The sequence below is a fragment of the Puma concolor genome, chromosome E2 (genome assembly GCF_028749965.1).
Source record: "Puma concolor isolate L17-30 chromosome E2, mPumCon1.1.hap2, whole genome shotgun sequence".
NCBI classification, from domain to species: Eukaryota; Metazoa; Chordata; class Mammalia; order Carnivora; family Felidae; genus Puma; species Puma concolor.
Window position 1 is genome coordinate 55,361,526 of NC_141681.1, and position 15,096 is coordinate 55,376,621.

Consider the following 15,096-nt stretch of genomic DNA (forward strand, 5'->3'; position numbering starts at 1 on the left):
GCCCTAACCTCTGCACCGAGCTCTCCCTGCATGCACACAAAGGGCAGTGACACCTCTATTTCTCAAATGCAACATGTCCAAAACAGAGTTCTAGACTTCCGGCCACCCCCATCCCCCCCCCCCCCCCCACACAGCCTGTTTTGCTTCTAGTCTTTCATATCTCAGCAAATTGTACACCCAGAATTTATTTGTCGAAAGAATGTAGACGTTGTTCTCAATGGTGCTCTTTTTCTCATCCTCATCCAACTCATCATCCAGTCCTGTGTCTCTACCTCTAAAATACATTGCAGACAGTCCCTTCTTTCCATCCCTTCTGCCACCACGGAAGCAACAGCCACCATCCTCTCTCCCGAGGCCAGCCAAAGGCCGCTCACAGGCCTTACTGCCACGCCTGCCTCCCTACAATCCAGTCTTCACACAGCAGCCAGAGTGATCCTATTAACATGTAAATTAGATCATATTATCCCTCTACTTAAGACATTCTGAGGACTTCCCACCCTGCTTCAAATTAACTCTGCACTCCCGAATGTGGCCTCTAGGGCTCAGCACAGCTGGGCCCTGAAAGCACTCCATTTCATCTCCTACCACCCTCCCCTTCACTCCCTACACTCCAGCTTCTTCCAAGACAGTGAGTTCATTCCTACCTCAGGGCCTTAGCACCAGCTACCCTCTGCCTGCAACACTCTTCTCCCAGATCTTCACACGGCTGGCTCCTTCAGATTTTCAGATCCCAGTTCAAATACCACCTCCTCAAAGAGACCTTCCTTGTCCAACTTGTTTAAAGGAACCATCCTACTCACTCCTGGCCACTCTTCTTTTCTTTTCTTTTTTTTTTTTTTTCAACGTTTATTTATTTTTTGGGGGACAGAGAGAGACAGAACATGAACGGGGGAGGGGCAGAGAGAGAGGGAGACACAGAATCGGAAACAGGCTCCAGGCTCTGAGCCATCAGCCCAGAGCCCGACGCGGGGCTCGAACTCACGGACCGCGAGATCGTGACCTGGCTGAAGTCGGACGCCTAACCGACTGCGCCACCCAGGCGCCCCATCCTGGCCACTCTTTATAACAGGACTCTGTTCTACTTTCTTCATAGCATTGATTCATAGCTGAAATTTCCTTATTTGTTTGTTTACCTACTGCTCACTGACTGTTTTTCCTCACTGGAAGGCAAACTCCTTGAGAACAGAGACCTGCTCTATTCTCAGTGATTACTACATCCCCAGTGTATAGAAAGTGTCAGAAAAATTGTGTGTTTTCATTAAGTTTGTTCAATACGATACTTCATCCGTCCAGTCTTCTACGTCCTTCAAATGTGCTTCTTGAAACAAAACCGTCCCTCAGCATAATGAAACGCTACCTGTGTCTCTTGCACCTGCTGTGCGTCAGGCGGGGGCTCACGTTATCTCTAACCCTCCCAGTGATCCCAGGAGGAAGGTGCCCTTATTGTCCCTATTTTACAGAGAAGACTCAAGTTCGAAGAAGTGAGCACTTATACAAGACCACACAGGAAGCACATTTAGATTGGATGCCAAACCTGCTCTATCTGACTTCGGAGCAAATGTTCTTTCTACTCTGCTTTACTGTTTGGGACATAATTGAATCGCAATTTCTTTCCAGGGTAATACGCTGGGAACTCCTGCTTAGGGCCGTGATGAAATAACCGCTACCAGACTCGCCCTCCTGTGACAAACAACTTGTGTGGACAAAATATGGAAGGCCACTGTTTCCAGGCGCTGAATAAGCAAGAAAGAAGGGGACTGTGATCCTAAAACCTGTGCTATATAACCCGGTAACTTCAGTCTTGGGTATTTACCCAAGAGAAATGAAAACAAGTACCGTAAGTAGCTGCACAGCTCATACTAAGACTCAGGGAAGACTGTTTGGAGAATCTTTATTAATAATAGCATAAAACTGGGGGTGCCTGGGTCGCTAAGTTGGTTGAGCGTCCAACACTTGATTTTGGCTCAAGTCATGATCCCAGGGTTGTGGGATCAAACCCTAGGTCGGGTTCTGTGCTGAGTGTGGAGCCTGCTTGGGATTCACTCTCTCTCCCCCTTTGCCCCTCTCCTCTACTTGTGCCCACTCTCTCTCTCTCTCTCTCTCTCCAAAATAAAATATTAAATATATATACATATTTATAACATATATATTACATATATATATAGTAATAATAACGTAACACTGGAAACAACCTCAGCTTTCATGAATAACGGAATAGACAAATCCATTGCAGTGTATTCATAAAATGGAATCCTATTTAGCAACAAAAAGAATAAACTACTGATACATTCAACAACATGAATGAATCTCATAGACATTATGTTAAGAAAAAAAGGACACAAAAGAATACATATGACATGATTCTATTTGTGCAAAGTTCAAGAAAAGGCAGAATTACCCTTTAGTAATAGAAATCAGAACAGTGGTTGCCTATGGGGTTGGGGATTAATTGGAAGCAGGCACAAGAGAACTTATTGGGTTGATGGAAATACTTTGTTATCTTGAATGACGGTACTGGTTACATGCATCTACAGATTTGTCAAGACTCAGTGAATTGTAACCTTAATATCTGCGTTTCTCTGTATATGTAAATTGTTCCTAAAAATAATTCATTGGCCTCTATTTCATAGAAGTTACAAAAGTAAATTCTAGATGTTTTACATATCTAAATCTAAGAGGTAAAACAACACAGCTTTTAAAAGAAAGCAGAGGGGACCATTTTCATGTACTTGGAGCGGAAAAGATGTCTTAAACAAGACCAAATTAACCATAAAGGGAAAACATGGTAAGCTGGACTATAGTAAGAACTTCTGTTCATCAAAAGACACCATTAAGAAAGTAAAAAGGCAAGCTACAGACAAGGTGGATTCTTATCTAGAAGATATAAAGAATTCCTTGTAATCAAGAAGGAAAAGTCAGACAGACCAATGGAAAAATGGGCAAACTCTTACCCTGCTGAAGGGAGCACAGACTGGTATAACCACTCTGGAAAGCAGTTTGGTAGGATCCTTGAAAGCTGAGCGTCCGCATACCCTACGACTCCGAGGGATACATCCACCAGAAATGCATACATGTGTTCACCCAAAGATACGTACAAGGACTTTCATAGTGGCACTGCTCATAATAGCCAAAATCTGAATAGAATCCCAATGTGCATTGACAACAGAATGGATGAGTAAATGGTGGCATAGCCACAAATGGCGTCCCCACAGAAATAAGAATGAATGACTGACAATCACGTGCAACGACACGGATGGATCTCGAAACAATTAGATGGAACGAAAAAAGAAGCTCATCCCAAAGGAGGCAAAACTAACCTATGGGGTTTGAAGTTAGGATAGTGAGTACCCTTGGAATGAGCATGGTGCCTGGAAGGAAACGTGAAAGGGCTTCTGGGAGGCTGGGAATGTTCTCTTTCTTGATCTGGCTGCTGATTACATGGATGTGTTCACTTTATAGAAATTCACTGAGCTGGACACTTACAAATGGTATATTTTCCCGTGTATATTATATCTATATATCTATATCGATATCTATCTATAAATCGATATATATATAGAATATCTATCTATCTATCTATATAGTCAATATCGATATATAGATATATCTCTTTAAGCTTTTCTTTTTTTTTGGAGTAAAGTAATTCATGATTGTATTAGTTTTCTATTGCTGCTATAACAAATTACCACAAACTTGGTGGCTTAAAACAACACAGATTTATTATCTTAACAGTTTTGGAGGTCAGAAGTCCAAAGTCAGTCTCACTGGGCTAAAAAGGTGTATTATGTCTCTGGAGGCTCCAGGAGAGAATCTGTTCCCTAGCCTTTTCCAGCTTCTAGAGGCGCCTGCATTCCCTGGCTCATGGCTGCATCTCTCTAACCACTGCTACCCCTGTCCCATCACCTTCTCTGACTGATCCTTCTGTCTCCCTCTTGTGATTACATTAGGCCCACAAGGTTATCCAGGATAACCTCCCCCCTTTCAAGATCCTTAACCTGGTCACATCTGCAAAGCCCTTTTGCCATGTAAATCAACATATTCACAGGTTCCCGAGATTAGGATGTGGGCCTCTTTATTCTGTCTGCCATAATGATTGTGAAAGAACAGGTGTCAAAGAGAGAAAAGTAGCAAAAAAAATGTCCACACTCTCACCCTCCAAATACGGTCGCTCTCTAACAGTTTGGTACATTTCCACTTAGTCTTCAAAAGCACAGTTACATTCATACTTCATGTAAAATGTGTGCATTCTGCTTTTGTTCACTGAACATTACCTCGTCAACATTTCCATGCTAAAATATATTTTTCAAAATGTCATCTAAGATGGCTGTGTAATATTCTATTGAGTGGATACAGCATAATTAACTTAACCATTCCCTGCTAGTTGGATACCCTGGCAATTCCATTAAAAAAAAAAAAAAACTGTCATAAATAACATCATGATGAGCCTCTTTGTATATAAGTCTGTTTGAGTTGCAGGTGGATTCCCAGGCCTTAAGAGCATGACTGTTTTTCCTGTGGTTGACAACCTACCGCCAAATTGCTTTCTAGAAGGGTGGCAGCAATTTCCATTCCAACAGTGCACGTGGGCAATGATGTCTGTTTCACTGCGCTCTCACCAGTGTTGAGTGGAACCTTAAAATATTTGTTGCTCATTTGATGGGCAGAAAAAAGAATCACTGAGTTGATTTAGTGCTATGACCTTGGGCTTTATCTAAAGGAACAAAATGAACAGTTCACTGCAAAGTTTTGTTAATGACTCAGTAATTCAACTCATAGGAACATATTAAAGAAATAACCAGACAAGTAGACAAAAAAAAAAAAAAATGTACTCAAAGATGTGTGTTCTTTGCGATGGCAAATTGGAAAATGTTAAAATGTTAAAAATAGAGTGGGTGACGTTGGGGAAGTCACTGTACCTGTATCCTATAGTTTTCATTTCTAATCACCATTGTCCTATTTATTAATCATTCATAAATTCATCCATCTCACACATGGATTAAACTCTGTGCTGAGAGCTGAGGATATAGTGATGAACAGAACAGTGGGAAACAAAAAGGCTGCACTCAGGAAGCTTACAGTGTTGTCTCGTAGACTGACCTACCTTACTGAAGGATCTCTTCGCCTGTTTGCCCTTTTAAAGAAAAAGGGGAGGGGGGCGGAAGGGTCGGAACAGATACCGTCTGTGCCCTTCCAAATCCAGTTTCTAGGTCTCTACTTCATTTACTTCTTATTCCCCTGGTTAGACTGAAATCTCCTTGAGGGAGTAGAGTGGGGGATCTGCCCTCTTGTCAGCCCAGCAGGCACGTCTTCCTCTTTCAGGTAGTGGCACTGTCATTTCCCTCTGGGACCTCTTCTGGCCCACTGTGCCTTTACGTGACTTCCGTACAGCTAACCTATCATAGGTGTTAGGAGACGGTGCCTGACCCGGGCCTGGCGTCTCCCAACGAATGAAAACCAATCTCAGCACCTTTTCTGGGGTTACCAGGGAAAAGGTGTTGGCTTGACCCTGGGGCTGGTTAGCTGGCAGAAATGAAACCTGGAGCTGCCGGTGACCGTTTGCTACACTCGGGGCTGCTGCACACGTCTGGGCAATCTGTATTCTGCACAAATTCAGCCAGTGCTTGCCAAACCTTATGTCCTGGATACAAGACTGTACAGCCAGATGGAAGGGATGCCTTTTTGAAATTTATCCACCCAGAGTTAGCGGCTTTTTGTAATTTGTCCAGTCCAGGGGCCTCTTTTTTTGTTTAGTTTTGTTTTATAATTCTCCCTCAAGGCACCCGGTGACCCTGCCATAATAGAGAAGAGGCTTCCTGAGAATAAAGGCAATGCAGAGGAAAGCAAAGGGGAGAAACCAAGAGACACATTCCTGCCGGCAATGTTTGGGTGCCTGAGCCAGCCATTCCTGATGCTGACACTAGTCCTAAACTTTTCAGTTACATGAACCAAGAAATGTACACTCTTCCCCCTGCTGCTTCCCCCACCTTTTTTTTTTTTTTTTTTTTTTTTTTTTTGCGTAAACCAGTTTTCACTGGGGTTCTGTTACTTCCAAGTGTAACAGAACTGACCGATACCATGGAGGACTGCTTGCTAACTCTATCTGGTCATACTGCTCAGCACTCTCTCATTTCCCCTCTACGGGCTGTCAGTTGACTTAACTCTAAAATGAAAGAAATGAGTCAGCAGTGTTTCCTATTTCAATGCTGCTTATATATGCATGATTTTAGAGAAATCTTGTTACATGAAGTAGGGAAGGTTGAGCTTATTGACCCCATCCTACAGCTGTGATAACGGCAGTTGGGAGCAATTAAGTGATTTGTTCAAAGTTACATAAAACAAGTACACGGAGCTGCTGGGATTTGGACACTGAGCTGTCTGGCTCCAAGTCCTGTGCTCCACTGACAGGTGGGGAAGCTGTGATCCGTATAGAGAAAGCAACTTTAAAATCACAGGGAATGGGAAGAGGGGCAATTAGTGGCAGGCTCTTCTGATTTCCACCTGGTGCTTTCTCCCCTGCATTGTGCTACCTCCTGGCTGAGAGTGGCCATAAAAGCATTTTGGAAAAAAAAGTCAGTATATATTTCCCTATAGGACTGGTGAAACTAAGCTGACTGCTGTATTCCGTATTGATGGGGATGTGGGAAGATGGGCTCTCAGCCCCACAGCGCGCAGAAACGAAACTCGGTATACCTGCACAGCACAGCCACCACCTTGTCGTGGCTTCATCACGTGCACAGGGTACCTTTTCCTGCCTCTTCACTTTGTGTGGGGTCACGTGACTTGTTTCGGACAAGGGCACGTGGGTGAAAAAACAACAGTGTGCCAATTCTGAGTCTAGGACTTCAGTGGCCTAGTGTGTTGCCATTTAGTCCTCTGAATCTCTGCTCTGGCCACCAGAGGCTTTCCGCAGGAGCAGACCCTCCCTCCGCCTGAGCCCCAGAATGGAACACCTGGAACAGATCGGAGCCAGCCAGCCCTGTAGCCTATGGCAGAGCAGCTCCAGACAAGCCAAGCTAGATGAGCCAGCACATGAGCCAGAACACATGATTATTATTTGAAGTTGCTGCGTTTTTGGTATTCGTTGCATAGCAATAGTTGAAAGTTACAGGAGATGTTTATTAAAATAAAAGGAATATACCCACATGACCTGTGATTTCACCTGTCCTTACTGACCCTAAGGAAACAGACATTTACCCAAGGAAATCTGCATAAAGATGTTCACAGCAATATTGTTTTTAAGAGCAAAGAAACAAAAAAGAACCCAAATGTCCAGCGACAGGAGAATAGATAAATAAACATGAGTTTTCTGGAATACCATTGCAGTTCTTAAAAGAAATGGTACAGAGCTATTTAAGTAAATCTGGATAGATTTCCAAGACATATTGTTGAGTTAAAAAAGCAAGCTGCAGAACAATATGTACAGTATGATCCCATTTATGTTAAAACACTCACATCGTTGCTCAAAACAATAGTACTCATTTACTATACAATACTATGCATATACTATATTACTAGATATATATACACACTTTAAGACAAAGATCTGGAAGGACCCACCATAACAATGATAATAGTAGTTACTTCCCGAGGAGATACCTAGTTTGGAAAGAGGTGATCAAAGGGGACTTCAGCTTGATCTGTAACACTGTCTTTAAAAAGCGAAGATAATCTATCCACACATTACTTGTACACTTGAAAACTAATTTTTCACAAGGGAAGAAATGTATGTGAGTATGTGTACATGCATACGGCAAATAGAAACCTAAGCTTTTATTTAAAAAAAAAAAAAATTTTTTAATGTTTATTTATTTTTGAGACAGAGAGAGACAGAGCATGAATGGGGGAGGGGCAGAGAGAGAAGGAGACACAGAATCGGAAGCAGGCTCCAGGCTCCGAGCCATCAGCCCAGAGCCTGACGCGGGGCTCGAACTCATGAACCGTGAGATCGTGACCTGAGCGGAAGTCGTGACCTGAGCTGAAGTCGGACGCTCAACCGACTGAGCCACCCAGGCGCCCCCCTAAGCTTTTATTTTAAATGTCCTTTAGAGGCACACAAACCTGAATTCAAGTCCTGTCTCTGCCACCAGCTTACACAAGTCACTCCATCATTCTGAACTTTTGTTTTCCCACATGTAAAACCGGGATGTGAATTTATATTTAATAGGGTTGTCACGAAAAGTAAATAATATTGTATGTAAAGTCCCAAGAATAGTGTCTGACAGGTAGTGTATGTTCAATTAGAAGTTAATGCTTTTCCACTTCCCAGCCCCATCTAATTCTAACCTTGCTTCTAACCCAGGAGTCAGACTGAGATGATGGCTTTGTGGGTACCTCAGAATTTATCCCCTCTGTGGTAGGTAGAATAATGGCTCCCCCAAAATGTCCTAATCCCCAGAATCTGTGACTATGTCAGGTTCGATGGTAAAAGGGAATTAAGGTGGCTCTTCGCTGACTTTAAGATAAGGAAGGTGGCCTGGATTATCTAGGTGGGTCCCGTGCAATCATGAGGTCATATTTCCACCAGGAGGGCAGAGCCTGCACGAAGATGAAGCCAATTAGAGGAAATCAGAGGGCTCAGAAATTCAAAGAGACACATTCCTGGGAACATCCTGTGAGCGCCTGGATCCATGTGTGAAGTTTGGAGCTAGCCATGACTTTTCATTTACAGTTGACCCTTGAACTGTGAGGGAGGTAGGGCGCTGACCCCATCCCCTGCACGGGTGAAAATCTCCATATACCTTTTGCCTCCAGAAACCTGAACCACTAACAGTCTACTGTTGATCAGAAGCTTTACCGATAACATATAAACAGTCAGTGAACACATATTTTGTATATGTATCATACACTGTGTTCTTACAATAAAGCTAGAGAAAGAAAATGCTATTAAGAAAATTATAAAACGTATTTGCAATACTGTACTGTATTTATTTTAAAAAACTGCTTATAAGTGGGCCCGCACTTCAGACGCATTGTTCAAGAGTCAACTGTATATGAGACAATAACCAGTCCCCTTTTTTCAGCCAATTTGAGTTGGAATTTTCCTCTTTGCAAGTGAAATGGTCGTTTTGAGACTCTGATGAGCTAGAAACTCATTCCCTAGAGAAAACCACAAGCAGACAAACCTTTGTATACAATTCCCAGGAAACTTTTGACCCCCTGAAGTCAGGCCCCAGGTTATGAAGTCCTGCTCTGTTCTAAACATATCGCTGCCAGCAGGCATCAAAGAGAAGGAGAGAAGAGAGAAAGTCTTCAGGGAGTCCAGGATCCCTCCTTCTATTTCTGTAGAGGAGCTTTGATATGGGTCATAGACAAACGATTGGATCGAGGAATAAAAGATGGGAGCTCTCTGTGGAAGATGCAAAAAGGTTCTTTGGGAGCACTTTGCTCAGCTTCCTTGAGGAAATCTCTGCCTCTTTTAGGATTTACTGGAGGAAGGGTGTAAAATGGGGGGAAATTCAGCACCTCTTGGACGTCCTTCTTCTGTCTTCCCACACTTGGGACAACTGAAGATCAGAGAGGTAGAGTGAATTGCCCAAGATACACGGCAAATGTGTAAAGGTTTTGAATTTTGGCCTAGTTAGCTCTTTTATATAGAAAGAGCCCTTCCAAGTCTTCCTTTTCTTTTTATAATAGAAAAGAAACATGTCCCTATGGTCATGAGGTCCTATACATTTTGGCCCCTGCCTCCATGCCCTTATTTTGAACCCTTCTCCCTCTCATTCATTATGCTCCCTCCGCTGATTCTGCCTTTCTTTCTGTATCTCAAACATGACAAATGTGTCCCTGTTTCTTCCTTCTGCCTGGAATCATACTGGATAATCCACGAGTCAGACGAGATACATGTTCAAGGACCAGCAAAGTAAGGGCTTTCCGAAGGCTTTTTGGGAAAGAATTAAATATTGCAATGAAGCCATTACGGGAAAAACCAGAATATGGATCCCTTACATTGATCTTAATATTTAGTGTTTTTAAAAATGAATATTGGCCTATAATTTTCCTTTCTCATACTCTCCTTGTCAGGTATTGGTCTCAAAGTTAGGCCAGCCTCACAAAACAAGCTGGAGAGCGATCTCTCTTCTAGTCTCTGGAAGAGTATGTGTGATATTCAAATTATTTCATCCTTAAATGTTTAGTGGAAATTGCCAGTGACAATGTCCGGACCCGGAATTTTCTTTGTGGTTAATTTTTTTTCAGTTACTATCTCATTTGTTTAAATGGTTTTAGAACTAATCAAATGCTATGTTTCTTCTTGAGTAATTTCTGGTAGGTTATGGTTCTAGGGAAAATGTATTGATATTAAGTTATTCTTAATACCTAATTTTTACCTTGTTAATATCTGTAGCACCTGTAGCAATGTCCCCTTTTTAATTCCTGATATTGGCTATTTGTACTTTTTCTCTATTTTCTTTATTTCTTTTTATTATTTTTTTTAACGTTTATTTATTTTTGAGACAGAGAGAGACAGAGCATGAACGGGGGAGGGGCAGAGAGAGGGAGACACAGAATCAGAAGCAGGCTCCAGGCTCTGAGCCATCAGCCCAGAGCCCGACGCGGGGCTTGAACTCACGGACCGTGAGATCGTGACCTGAGCTGAAGTCGGACGCTTAACCGACTGAGCCACCCAGACACCCCTCTATTTTCTTTATTTCTAAAAAATGTTTTTATTTATTTTTGAGAGAGAGAGAGAGACCGCATGAACCAGGGAGGTTCAGAGAGAGAAGGGGACAGAGGATCTGAAGCAGTCTCTGCACTGACAGCAGTGAGCCCAATGGAGGGCTTGAACTCATGAACCATGAGAATCATGACCCTGAGAGATCATGACCTGATCCAAAATCCAACGCTCAACTGCCTAAGCCACCCAGGTGTCCCATATTTTATCTATTTCTTTTAGTGCTTATCCTAGAAAGGGAAACTTACAAACTAACTTAAAAAGCTTCAATTAATCGACATGAGTAGGAAATAGTGAATCATATTATAAAACACGGATGGTGACAGTAACTAGAGTTATGGTGGGGATCATTTCATAGTGTATAAAAATCCTGAATCACTATGATGTACACCTGAAACTAATAGGATATTGCATATCAAATGTATTTCAATAACAAAAGTTAACCAACACCCCAAAAATATTAATCAACACCTTTACTCACCTCTTTGACAATACGAGGACTTTAGAATATAGTAACACCATATAGCCCCTCCTAACATGTGTTTTATTATGCATTTATATTCTCTTTCTTTAATGTACAAGCTATTATTATTGCTGTTATTGTTTGACACACTCAAAATCTGTTCAGATTTATTCACATATTTATCACTTTCTTTGCTTTTTATTTCTCCTTGCATCTCGGATATTCCATCTGGGATCACTTTTTTTTTTCCTGCCTAAATTGGAGTCCTCAAAATATTTTTTTACTAAGGATCTGCTGCTAGTGGTAAACTCTCTTCACTTTTTTAAATCCCAAAATGTATTTTGATCTCATTGAAATTTATTTTTCACTGGGTATAAAATTGGCAGCTATTTTCTATCAGTGCATCGAGCCTACTCTGGTTTCCATTGTTATTTTTAAGAAGTCAGTTGTTAGGAATTGATCTTTTGAAAGGCATCTGTTTTCTCTGTTATTGAGGTCCCTTTTCCTCTAGTATGCCTCAAACATGTAATAATGTTTCTAGGTGTGGATTTCTTTCTATTTATCTTGCTTATTACTCACTGGGCTTCTTGAATCTTTCAGTTAGAGTTTCTCACCAATTTTGGAAACTTGAAAAATCCACCATTATTTCTTTAACTGTTCCTTTTGTCACATTCTCACTCTCTTTGGGGGACTCAGAATAAATGCAAAGATAAGACCTTCTGGTTCATGCTCCGTGTCTCAACTTCTTTTTTTTTTTTTTTTTTAGACTTCAGTTTTTTCTTTTATTTAATTTTTTTTTACTTAATTTTTTTTTTTAATTTTTTTTTTTTCAACGTTTATTTATTTTTGGGACAAAGAGAGACAGAGCATGAATGGGGGAGGGGCAGAGAGAGAGGGAGACACAGAATCGGAAACAGGCTCCAGGCTCTAAGCCATCAGCCCAGAGCCTGACGCGGGGCTCAAACTCACGGACCGCGAGATCATGACCTGGCTGAAGTCGGACGCTTAACCGACTGCGCCACCCAGGCGCCCCACTTAATTTTTTTTTAACGTTTATTTATTTTTGAGACAGAGAGAGAGCATGAATGGGGGAGGGTCAGAGAGAGAGGGAGACACAGAATCCGAAACAGGCTCCAGGTTCTGAGCTGTCAGCACAGAGCCCGATGTGGGGCTCGAACTCACGGACCGCAAGATCATGACCTGAGCTGAAGTCGGACGCTCAACCGACTGAGCCACCCGGGCGCCCCTCTCAACTTCTTTTACATGGTCTCTGCCCTGTCTCTTCCTGGTGTGTTATGGGTAATTTTGTGTGACCTCTGTTCCAGTTCACCATTTCTCTATCCAGCTGTTGCTTTTGATTTTAAGCTTATTCACTAAGTTTTAAGTTGCTACTAGTTTTTCATTTGCAAAACATCTAGGTAATATTTATAGTTTCTTCACCCCTGTAAAAAACGGCGGTCTTAGATTTTTCTACAAACAAACCACATTGTCTGATAATTCCAGTATCCCAAGTGTTTAGTGGGTTTCTAGTGCCTCTTACTTCCACTGGGTGTTGTTCCTGGCACTTTTTCGACTTGTTGATGTCAGACTTGTGCCACCTGCTTTCCTTAAAAATACGTTTACCAGGGGCGCCTGGGTGGCGCAGTCGGTTAAGCGTCCGACTTCAACCAGGTCACGATCTCGCGGTCCGTGAGTTCGAGCCCCGCGTCAGGCTCTGGGCTGATGGCTCAGAGCCTGGAGCCTGTTTCCGATTCTGTGTCTCCCTCTCTCTCTGCCCCTCCCCCGTTCATGCTCTGTCTCTCTCTGTCCCAAAAATAAATAAACGTTGAAAAAAAAATTTAAAAAAAAAAATACGTTTACCAGAATGATTTGAGGCCTTTCATGAAAGTTCTTTTCAACACAGAAAACTTTCTGTGTGTGCTATTGTCAAGACTTTAAAACCACTGCTAGTCGGAGACTAAGTTAAATTCACAAACTGAGGTCATGACCGCAACTTCACAAACGGGGGGTCCAATTTACTTCTTGTTTCCCTCCCCTCCCTGAGGGCATAGCCATGGCTTTCCCAGTGTGGTGTGGACTCCCCACCTTGGTTGGGCCTGAGCTTTTTTTTATTGCCCTCACCTAAGAAGCCATCCAAATAAAAGTTCAAATTTGCCAGGATTGTAAAATCCCCTCAGGGCAGAAGTATTCTGATTACTTCTCTGGGTTCTTGATTTCCCTTCAGTTGTGGCCTGATAAATCTTGTGACACCTTCAATGCTTGCTTTTAAGACTTAAAAAAAAATTTTTTTTTTTTAGCCAACACGTTTAGTTGTTCCAGTGGGAGGCTTAGTCTGAATAACCTAGCCTGCTATTTTTTTTTTTCAATTTTTAATGTTTATTTGTTTTTGAGGGAGAGGGAGACAGCGCAGGCAGCGAAGCGGCAGAGAGAAAGAGAGACACAGAATCTGAAACAGGCTCTAAGCCATCAGCACAGAGCCCAGTGCGGGGCTCGAACTCACAAACCGCAAGATCTTGATCTGAGCCGAAGTCGGATGACCAACCAACTGGGCCACCCAGGCGCCCCAACCTAGCCTGCTATTATCAACAACTTCAATTATTCTGTCCTCTCAGCTTTGCTTAAATTTTCTTCTTGGCTCTTGGGGCACCTGGGTGGCTCAGTCAGTTGGGTGCCCGACTCGGGCTCAGGTCATGATCTCGCGGTTCGTGAGTTCAGGCCCCGCGTCGGGCTCTGTGCCGACAGCTCGAGCCCGGAGCCTGCTTCGGATTATGTGTCTCCCTCTCCCTCTGCCCCTCCCCCGCTCACGCTCTGTCTCTCTCTCTCTCTCAAAAATTGATATTAAAAAAATTTTTGTTAGTATTTTCTTCTGGGCTTTTAATACTACTTGACGTTATATAAATAAATAAATATATGTCTTTGTCTGCCGACCACGTTGAAAGCTCCATGGGCACGTGTACTTTGTCTTGTTCACGGCTGTGTCCCCAGCATCCAGAATAGCCTCTGGCATATAGTGCGTGTTCAATGTATGTTGAACGAACGAATGAATGAAAAAAGCGATTTTGCCACTTGTGCTGTGGCTACAGTGGGCCAAAGCAAAATGGCTAGGGGGATTCAGAAACATGGTCCCAACTCCAGAATCCGTGTGGAGACGTTTCAAAACACAATCCCAAATCAAGGTCACAACTTACCAAAGTGGCACAAAGAAGACAGCTCAAGGCTCCATGGTTTCCGGTGCTTGCCAGGATGACGTGCTGGGCCGGGGAGTGAGTCTCGCTCAGTTGGTAGCCACAGGCTGCGGTGTCCCTTTCACCCTCTCCGCTGTTTGGTTCGCTTCGCCACCCCTCTTTGCTTCGGCCTGTCGCCCTTCCCTCCCGCTGAGTCTCAGGTGACTGAGCCCTTGTTTTCTTCCTCTTTGCTCTGGTCTCTCTGTTCACCTCTGTGACTTGCTCTCTGTCTTGCTGTCCCCGTCGTCCCCTGTTGTGCCTCGGTCATGTTCTCCTTCTCCCTCTGTCCTCCTCTGTAAGATGCGATGCCAGTTTCTTTCCGGACTCTGCCCGCAGCCCGACTCCCTAGCTTCATCTCCAGGATGCCTGCCAGGCCACCCTTCGTCTGGGTCACCCATCCCTTGCTCTGCCCCGCTCCCCTTCCTGGTCTCTATACCTTTCATGTTTCTACGCTCTGTTCCTGTCTCCACCCCCTTTGTCACGGTCCCTCTGTCACCATCCTTTCTGCCTCTGTTTCTTCATCTGTCACAGTGTCATGGAGTGTGCTTTGTTACTCGCACCGTGGTATTGTCACCGCTATCGCTATGCTCTCTGCGTTTGTGCACCGTTGCGGTTCCGTCTCCGACTCCTCCGGCCCTGTCCCCTCCCATTCTGAATCCTCCAACGCTGCCCCCCACTCTGCTTCCATTTCCTCGATTTCCGTCATGGGCCCCTCCCTGCCTCCGAAGCCTCCAGCTCTG

The 15,096-nt window shown here is 43.3% G+C and overlaps 1 protein-coding gene across 1 annotated transcript in view; it reads right to left on the reverse strand.

The window, feature by feature from the left end:
• LOC147573759 (leucine-rich repeat-containing protein 4B) overlaps positions 1-14,757 on the reverse strand; it is a 62,063-nt gene extending 47,306 nt beyond the window's left edge. Inside the window, exon 1 of the mRNA XM_086690539.1 lies at positions 14,321-14,757. The gene's annotated coding sequence lies outside the window, so the exon portion shown is untranslated. The remainder of the gene's footprint in view (positions 1-14,320) is intronic.
• Positions 14,758-15,096: the final 339 nt, after the last annotated feature.